General features: G+C 42.9%; 1 pseudogene; it reads left to right on the top strand.

Moving 5' to 3' along the window:
* The first annotated feature begins 6,552 nt into the window (after nucleotides 1–6,552).
* LOC123466109 lies at nucleotides 6,553–9,183 on the top strand (annotated as a pseudogene).
* Nucleotides 9,184–10,513: the final 1,330 nt, after the last annotated feature.

The raw sequence follows: 10,513 nt of genomic DNA, 5'->3' as shown, positions 1-10,513 counted from the left end.
TGTGGAAGGGTATTTATTCCTCACTATTCTGGAATTAGTGAGGAAAACTCAGCAGTGGCTGCCACAGGACTGGAAAAGGTCAGTTTCCATTCCAATCCCAAAGAAAGGCAATGCCAAAGAATGCTCAAACTACCGCACAATTGCACTCATCTCACACACTAGTAATGCTCAAAATTCTCCAAGCCAGGCTTCAGCAGTACGTGAACCGTGAACTTCCAGATGTTCAAGCTGGTTTTAGAAAAGGCAGAGGAACCAGAGATCAAATTGCCAACATCCACTGGATCATGGAAAAAGCAAGAGAGTTCCAGAAAAACATCTATTTCTGCTTTATTGACTATGCCAAAAGCCGTTGACTGTGTGGATCACAATAAACGGTGGAAAATTCTTAAAGAGATGGGAATACCAGATCACCTGAGCTGCCTCTTGAGAAATTTGTATGCAGGTCAGGAAGCAACAGTTAGAACTGGACATGGAACAACAGACTGGTTCCAAATAGGAAAAGGAGTACGTCAAGGCTGTATATTGTCACCCTGCTTATTTAACTTATATGCAGAGTACATCATGAGAAACTCTAGGCTGGATGAAGCACAAGCTGGAATCAAGATTGCTGGGAGAAATATCAATAACCTCAGATATGCAGATGACACCACCCTAATGGCAGAAAGTGAAGAGGAACTCAAAAGCCTCTTGATGAAAGTGAAAGTGGAGAGTGAAAAAGTTGGCTTAAAGCTCAATATTCAGAAAACGAAGATCATGGCATCTGGTCCCATCACTTTATGGGAAATAGATGGGGAAACAGTGGAAACAGTGTCAGACTTTATTTTTTAGGGCTCCAAAATCACTGCAGATGGTGACTGCAGTCATGAAATTAAAAGACGCTTACTCCTTGGAAGGAAAGTTATGACCAACCTAGAGAGCATATTCAAAAGCAGAGACATTACTTTGCCAACAAAGGTTCATCTAGTCAAGGCTATGGTTTTTCCTGTGGTCATGTATGGATGTGAGAGTTGGACTGTGAAGAAAGCTGAGCGCCGAAGAATTGATGCTTTTGAACTGTGGTGTTGGAGAAGACTCTTGAGAGTCCCTTGGACTGCAAGGAGATCCAACCAGTCCATTCTAAAGGAGATCAGTCCTGGGTGTTCTTTGGACGGACTGATGGTAAAGCTGAAACTTCAATACTTTGGCCACCTGATGCAAAGAGTTGACTCATTGGAAAAGCCTCTGATGCTGGGAGGGATTGAGGGCAGGAAGAGAAGGGGACAACAGAGGATGAGATGGCTGGATGGCATCACCAACTCAATGGACAAGAATTTGGGTGAACTCCGGGAGTTGGTGATGGACAGGGAGGCCGGACATGCTGCTGTTCATGGGGTTGCAAAGAGTCGGACACGACTGAGTGACTGAACTGAACTGATTTTGGAATTAACAATTCCAAACTTTTTGTTTATAAATGACAATATACAAACAATCACTATTTTCCTATTATGATTCATATGACAATTAGCATATACAGAAAGAACCTCAATTGCAAAGCCATTGGTAACTGTAAATGCCATCAGTATGCTAATATAATAGAAAACATTCTTGAAGCAGTTAGTTCAAGGCCAGTGGGCTCTTACAGAGTCCATTTTGTAGCAGTTTATACTGACGAGTATATTTGCAATTCTTAGTTATTTGCTTTCTGTATAAATAAAAATAGAATCATGGTAGTCAGGTTAGTTAAATAACCCAAAATGTGGCTCAACACAAAAAAGATATTTTTTATGCATGTTACAGCCAATGCGGTTTGTCAGAGATAGATTGGAGCTTTGCATCATGCAGGAATCCAAGCCTTTTTTGGTGGATTGTTCTGATATCTTCTAAGGTCTTTCAGCCTTCTAACCAAGCGGTGAGAGAGTGTGAAGTTCCCCAGGCTCTTTTTTTGTAATTAAATTAATTTGACTGCACCAGATTTTAGTTGTGGCACTCAGTATCTTTAGTTGAAGGATGTGGGATCTAGTTCCCTGACCAGGGGTTAAACCGGCCCCCTGCCTTGGGAGTGCAGAGTCTTAGCTACTGGATCATCAGGGAAGTCTCTACCCATGCTCTTAATTATCTCACTGGAGGTGACGCACATCATCTCCTTCCCTATATTCCACTAGTGAGAACTAGTCACGCAATCCTACAGAGCTGCAAAAGCTGCAAAGCATCTGAGAACTGTGGTCTGATACTTTATCAAGAAAGAAAAGAATACAGCCAGACTATTCTAGATCATGCATATCAAAGATATATCCTAGGGAGTAGGAGATGCTTAGATAGATAGACTCACATACTATAGATACTAATATTTCTCAACTTATATTTATGTCTTACAGTCACTGAGGGCAGCTGCCTTTGCGTTTGATGGCACTTCAATAAGAAATGTATTTTACATAATGACATGATGCCAGCACATATATACCAATGTGAAAATTTCATACCTGTTGTTAAGGATACAATAATTACTTTTACTGTATATGGTGCTTTGGCTCCATCCCTTCATTCTTCCTGGAGTTATTTATCCACTGATCTCCAGTAGCTTATTGGGCACCTACCAACCTGGGGAGTTCCTCTTTCAGTATCCTATCATTTTGCCTTTTCATGCTGTTCATGGGGTTCTCAAGGCAAGAATACTGAAGTGGTTTGCCATTCCCTTCTCCAGTGGACCACATTCTGTCAGATCTCTCCACCATGACCCGCCCGTCTTGGGTTGCCCCATGGGCATGGTTTAGTTTCATTGAGTTAGACAAGGCTGTGGTCCTAGTGTGATTAGATTGACTAGTTTTCTGTGAGTATGGTTTCAGTGTGTCTGCCCTCTGATGCCCTCTTGCAATACCTACTGTCTTACTTGGGTTTCTCTTACCTTGGGCGTGGGTATCTCTTCACGGCTGCTCCAGCAAAGTGCAGCCAGTGCTCCTTACCTTGGACGAGGGGTATCTCCTCACTACCGCCCTTCCTGACCTTCAACGTGGGATAGCTCCTCTAGGCCCTCCTGTGCCCGCGTAGCCATGGAGTGGGGTTGGTCCACCCGGCTGCCGCCCCTGGCCTCGGACACGGGGTAACTCCTCTTGTCGCTGCTCCTGACCTCGGACGCTGGGGATCTCCTCTCGGCCGCCCCCCCTGGCCTTGGGCGTGGGGTTGCTCCTCCTGGCTGCCACCCCTGGCCTCAGGCGTGGGAGCATGGGGTAGCTCCTCCCGCCCGCCGCCCCTGGCCTCGGGCTTAAGGGTGTGGGGTATCTCCTCTCGGTGCCCCCCGGACCCCCCGCCCTTGGACATGGGGTAGCTCCTCTCGGCCCTTCCTGCACCATCGTCGCAGTCTGGCACTCTTGGCCGCTGCCCCTGACCTCGGACATGGGGTAACTGTGACTTGTGATAGAAGCAAGGTCCGATGCTGTAAAGAGCAATATTGCATAGGAACTTGGAATGTCAGGTCCATGAATCAAGGCAAATTGGAAGTGGTCAAACAAGAGATGGCAAGAGTGAATGTCGACATTCTAGGAATCAGTGAACTGAAATGGACTGGAATGCGTGAATTTAACTCAGATGACCATTATATCTACTACTGCAGGCAGGAATCCCTCAGAAGAAATGGAGTAGCCATCATGGTCAACAAGAGAGTCCAAAATGCAGTATTTGGATGCAGTCTCAAAAACGACAGAATGATCTCTGTTTGTTTCCAAGGCAAACCATTCAATATCATGGTAATCCAAGTCTATGCCCCAACCAGTAACGCTGAAGAAGCTGAAGTTGAACAGTTCTATGAAGACCTACAAGACCTTTTAGAACTAACACCCAAAAAAGATGTCCTTTTCATTATAGGGGACTGGAATGCAAAAGTAGGAAGTCAAGAAACACCTGGAGTAACAGGCAAATTTGGCCTTGGAATACAGAATGAAGCAGGGCAACGACTAATAGAGTTTTGCCAAGAAAATGCACTGATCATAGCAAACACCCTCTTCCAACAACACAAGGGAAGACTCTATACATGGACATCACCAGATGGTCAACACCGAAATCAGATTGATTATATTCTTTGCAGCCAAAGATGGAGAAGCTCTATACGGTCAGCAAAAACAAGACCAGGAGCTGACTGTGGCTCAGACCATGAACTCCTTATTGCCAAATTCAGACTTAAATTGAAGAAAGTGGGGAAAACCACTAGACCATTTATGTATGACTTAAATCAAATCCCTTATGATTATACAGTAGAAGTGAGAAATAGATTTAAGGGCCTAGATCTGATAGATAGAGTGCCTGATGAGCTATGGAATGAAGTTCGTGACATTGTACAGGAGACAGGGATCAAGACCATCCCCATGGAAAAGAAATGCAAAAAAGCAAAATGGCTGTCTGCGGAGGCCTTACAAATAGCTGTGAAGAGAGGAGAGGTGAAAAGCAAAGGAGAAAAGGAAAGATATAAGCATCTGAATGCAGAGTTCCAAAGAATAGCAAGAAGAGATAAGAAAGCCTTCTTCAGAGATCAATGCAAAGAAATAGAGGAAAACAAGAGAATGGGAAAGACTAGAGATCTCTTCAAGAAAATCAGACATACCAAGGGAACATTTCATGCAAAAATGGGCTCAATAAAGGACAGAAATGGTATGGACCTAACAGAAGCAAAAGATATTAAGAAGGGATGGCAAGAATACACAGAACTGTACAAAAAAGATCTTCATGACCCAGATAATCACAATGGTGTGATCACTGACCTAGAGCCAGACATCCTGGAATGTGAAGTCCAGTGGGCCTTAGAAAGCATCACTACAAACAAAGCTAGTGGAGGTGATGGAATTCCAGTTGAGCTATTTCAAATTCTGAAAGATGATGCTGTGAAAGTACTGCACTCAATATGCCAGCAAATTTGGAAAACTCAGCAGTGGCCACAGGACTGGAAAAGGTCAGTTTTCATTCCAATCCCAAAGAAAGGCAGTGCCAAAGATTGCTCAAACTACCGCACAATTGCACTCATCTCACACACTAGTAAAGTAATGCTCAAAATTCTCCAAGCCAGGCTTCAGCAATATGTGAACCGTGAACTTCCTGATGTCAAGCTGGTTTTAGAAAAGGCAGAGGAACCAGAGATCAAATTGCCAACATCCGCTGGATCATGGAAAAAGCAAGAGGGTTCCAGAAAAACATCTATTTCTGCTTTATTGACTATGCCAAAGCCTTTGACTGTGTTGATCACAATAAACTGTGGAAAATTCTGAAAGAGATGGGAATACCAGACCACCTGACGTGCCTCTTGAGAAATTTGTACGCAGGTCTGGAAGCAACAGTTAGAACTGGACATGGAACAACAGACTGGTTCCATATAGGAAAAGGAGTTCATCAAGGCTGTATATTATCACCCTGTTTATTTAACTTATATGCAGAGTACATCATGAGAAACGCTGGACTGGAAGAAGCACAAGCTGGAATCAAGATTGCCGGGAGAAATATCAATAACCTCAGATATGCAGGTGACACCACCCTTATGGCAGAAAGTGAAGAGGAACTAAAAGGCCTCTTGATGAAAGTGAAAGAGGAGAGTAAAAAAGTTGGCTTAAAGCTCAACATTCAGAAAACGAAGATCATGGCATCCAGTCCCATCACTTTATGGGAAATAGATGGGGAAACAGTGTCAGACTTTATTTTTCTGGGCTCCAAAATCACTACAGATGATGACTGCAGCCATGAAATTAAAAGACGCTTACTCCTTGGAAGGAAAGTTATGACCAACCTAGATAGCATATTCAAAAGCAGAGACATTACTTTGCCAACAAAGGTTCGTCTAGTCAAGGCTATGGTTTTTCCTGTGGTCATGTCTGGATGTGAGAGTTGGACTGTGAAGAAGGCTGAGCGCCGAAGAATTGATGCTTTTGAACTGTGGTGTTGGAGAAGACTCTTGAGAGTCCCTTGGACTGCAGGGAGATCCAACCAGTCTATTTTGAAGGAGATCAGCCCTGGGATTTCTTTGGAAGGAATGATGCTGAAGCTGAAACTCCAGTACTTTGGCCACCTCATGCGAAGAGTTGACTCATTGGAAAAGCCTCTGATGCTGGGAGGGATTGAGGGCAGGAGGAGAAGGGGACGACAGAGGTTGAGATGGCTGGATGGCATCACTGACTCGATGGACATGAGTCTGAGTGAACTCCGGGAGTTGGTGATGGACAGGGAGGCCTGGCGTGCTGCGGTTCATGGGGTCACAAAGAGTCGGACACGACTGAGCGACTGATCTGATCTGATCTTATTTGATATATGGTGCACTCTGGTATTTTCTGTACTGTTTTCTACTCTATTCTATTTTGTTTCTGTAGTCTTGCCTGCCTCCACCCAAGGCTCGTCTGTAGTCTTGCTGCTGCTGCTGCTGCTAAGTCGCTTCAGTCGTGTCCGACTCTGTGTGACCCCATAGACAGCAGCCCACCAGGCTCTCCCGTCCCTGGGATTCTCCAGGCAAGAACACTGGAGTGGGTTGCCATTTCCTTCTCCAATGCAGGAAAGTGAAAAGTGAAAGTGAAGTCACTCAGTCGTGTCCGACTCTTAGCGACCCCATGGACTGCAGCCCACCTGGCTCCTCCATCCATGGGGTTTTCCAGGCAAGAGTACTGGAGTTGAGTGCCATTGCCTTCTCTGTCTGTAGTCTTAGGAGGCTCCATTCCATCTCAGCAGTCTCTGCTCCTGAGGGGAGACTTCCAAGGGGAGTTTTTGTCTGGGTTTCCTGTTGTTGAGTTGTTCAGTCACTCAGTCATGTCCGACTCTTTGTGACCCCATGGACTGCATCGTTCCAGGCCTCCCTGTCCCTCACCATCTCTCAGAGTTTGCCCAAGTTCATGACCGTTGAATCAGTGATGCCATCCAACCATCTCATCCTCTGTCATCTTCTCTTCCTTCTTTCAGTCTTTCCCAGCATCAGGGTCTTTCCCTGGCATGTAGGTTATTCTTGCTGCAGTCCTTTGGGCACCCAAAGGCTTGGCATTATCACTTGTGTGCTTTCTTCCTCTCCTATAGTGAGAGTTGTCAAATACAGGCATACATTTACATTGTTCTGATGCTCTTCACTATATTGCACTTGGAAGTTATTTTGTTTTTTAACAAAATGAAGGTTTGTGGTAACCCTGCATTGAGCAAGTCTATCAGTGTTGTTTTTCCGACAGCATTTGTTCTCTTCATGTCTCCATGTCTTGTTTTGGTAAGATTTTAGTATTTCAAAGTTTTCACCATGATTGTATTTGTTATAGTGATCTGTGATCAGTGATCTTTGATGTTCTATTGTAGTTGTTCTTGGGTGCTGTGAACCATGCCCATATTAGGCAATGAACTTAATTGATAAATGTGTGTTTTTACTTCTCCATTGACCAGCTGATTCCTTTTCTCTTTCTCTCTCCCTGAGCCTCCCTATTCCCTGAGACACAACAATATTGAAATTAGGCCAATTAATAATATTACAATGGCTTCTAAGTGTTCAAGTGAAAGGAGTCACATGTTTCTCACTTTAAGTCAAAAGCTAGAAATGATTAAGCTTAGTGAGGAAGGCATGTGGAAAACTGAGATAGACTAAAAACTAGGTCTCGTGTGTCAAACAGCCAAGCTGTTAATGTGAAGGAAATGTTCTTGAAAGCAATTAAATTTGCTACTCCAGTGAACACACAAAGGATAAGAAAGTAAAACAGCCTTATTGTTGATATGGAGAAAGTTTTAATGTTCTGGATAGCAGATCAAACCAGGCACAACATTCCCTTAAGCCAAAGCCTAATCCAGAGCAAGGCCCTAACTCTCAATTCTATGAAGGCTGAAAGAGGTGAGGAAGCTTCAGAAAACAAGTTAGAGGTTAGCAAGGGTTGGTTCATAAGGTTTAAGGAAAAAAGCCACCTACATAACATAAAAATACAAAGTGAAGCAGCAAGAGCTGATGTAGAAGCTGCAGCAAGTTATGCAGATCTAGCTGAGATAATTAATGAAAGTGACTGCTCTAAACGACAGATATTCAGTGTAGATGGAACAGCCTTCTATTGGAAGAAATGCATTCTAGGACTTACATAGCTAGAGAGGAGAAGTCAATGTCTGGCACCAGAGCTTCAAAGGATAGGCTGACTCTCTTGTTTAGGGGATCATGCAGGTAATGACTTGAAGTTGAAGCTCATTTCTCATTCCAAAGATCCTATGGCTCTTCAGGATTATGCTTCACCTACCCTGCCTGTGCTCTCAATGCAACAGTGAAGCTTAGTTGACAGTGTATCTGTTTACAACATGATTTACTGAATATTTTAAGCCCACTGTTGAGACAAAATGCTTAGGAAATAAGATTCCTTTCAAAATATCATTGCTCATTGACAATGCACCTGGTCTCCCATGAGCTCTGACAGAGATGCACAGGAGATTAATGTTGTTTTCTTGCCTGCTAACACAACATCCATTCTGCAGCCCATGGGTCAAGGAGTAATTTCAACAGTCTTTTTTATTAAGAAACACATCTTATAAGGTTATAGCTGCCATAGAGAGTGATTCCTCTAATGGATCTGGGCAAAGTAAATCAAAAAGCTTCTGGAAATGATTCACTATTCTAAATGTCATTAAGAAGCTTTGTGATTCAAGGGAAGAGGTGAAATTTCAACATTAACAGTTGTTTGCAAGAAGTTGAATCCAACCCTCATGGATGACTTTGGAGGGGCGGGTTCAAGACGGTGGAGGAAGAAACTGCAGATGTGGTGGAAATAGAAAAAGCACTAGAATTTAAAGTGAAGCCTGAAGATATGACTGAATTGCTATAAACTCATAATAAAACTTTAATGGATGAGAAGTGGCTTCTTATGAATGTGTAAAGCAGGTGGCTTCTTGAAATGGAATCTACTGGTGATGATACTGTGAAAGCTGTTGAAATAACAAGAAAAGCTTTGAAATATTATATAAACTTAGTTGATAAAGTGGCAGCAGGGCTGAAGCGGATTGACTCCAATTTTGAAAGAAGTCCTATTGTGGATAAAGTGCTGTCAAACAGCATCACATGCTACAGAGGAAAATCATTCATGAAAGGGAGAACCTTATTTTAAGAAATTTCCAGAGTCACCCCAACCTTTAGCAACCACCACCCTGATCAGTTAGTAGCCATCAACATGCAGGCGAGACCCCTCCACCAGGAAGAAGATATGACTCACTGAAGTTTCACATGATACTTCTCATTTTTAAGCAATAAATTATTTTAAATTAAGGTGTGTACATTATTGTTTTAGACATAATACTATTATACCCTTAATAGACTACAATATAACTTTCATATACACTGGGAAACAAATTCTGTGTGACTCACTTTATTGCAGTGTACTGCAACTGGTACTGTAAGGCATGTTATAAATTTAGTTACAATTTAAGTTTTCTGAGGGTCTTTTATCTGTTTTTAAAAATGAATGTTTTCAGGTTTCATCTTATATATTTACCAAAGGATTTTCTGAACAGAGCCTGTCCCAAACTAGAGCGTTGGCTAATTCAAGTGCCATCTAGTGGCCAAACTAGTAAAAACTAGTTAAAATGCTAGAGAAATTGACTTTCATCTTACCAGCTTAAAAGGACTAGGTCTAGGACATGTATATTACAAGTTACTGTAAATTGTGCTGGGACTGGTCCAAGCTATGCTGAAGTTACTGCGGGATCAATATTTCTGATTTCTCCATCTCTGAAGCAGGCAACTGGGATAGAACTTGAACCACAAAGTCACTGTGCTATGTAGAAGGTATTTTCCTGAGGGTACTTACCAAGGGGTCATAGAGTATTTGATATTCATTTATTTATTTTTCAGTCATTCATTCAGCATCAAATATTACACACACACACACACACACACACAGAGCTAGATTTAAGGTACTGTGTTAGGGAATAAAAGATTAGCCAGACTGGATGTTTTATTTTTTTAAAGGCTTGTTGTTCAATAGGGAAAATATACATCCATGACTTCAATGAAGCTAGTTTTGTAAGATTTAGAAAGGCGAATCTGACATGGTCCTAAGCTTAAAGAACACATGGACAGCAGAGGATGTAGGAAACTCCCAGCACTGCTCTAGGCTCAGTCTTGGGGGAGATAAGACATGCACTCCAGAACAGGAAGTGGTATCAGATGGCGGCTGAACTGAGTGGGTCTATCCGCAAGTGCTACCAGGAGACAGAAGGCTGCTCTCTCAGCTCATCGCTCCCTGTCTTCCCTACGGAGCTCTTGCACGTTTTGGAACTGGTAAACAATGGTTAGTATAGAAACTAAAAATGAAAGTGAAAGTTGCTCAGTCGTGGCCAACTCTTTGTGACCCTGTGGACTCTCTTCTCCAGGCCACAATACTGGAGTGGGTAGCTGTTCCCTTCTCCAGGGGATCTTCCCAACCCAGCAGTCGAAACCAGGTCTCCTGCATTGCAGGTGGATTCTATACCAGCTGAGCCACCAGGGAGGTGTTTTTCACATCTATGGTTATCAACTGCAAAATAGCTTTACAAAAATAAATAAATGAGTTGAGCCTATTGCAGTAGTGGCGCA

Source organism: Bubalus bubalis, chromosome 8 (genome assembly GCF_019923935.1).
Source record: "Bubalus bubalis isolate 160015118507 breed Murrah chromosome 8, NDDB_SH_1, whole genome shotgun sequence".
Classification (NCBI taxonomy): domain Eukaryota; kingdom Metazoa; phylum Chordata; class Mammalia; order Artiodactyla; family Bovidae; genus Bubalus; species Bubalus bubalis.
This window is presented reverse-complemented; position numbering and strand designations above follow the sequence as displayed.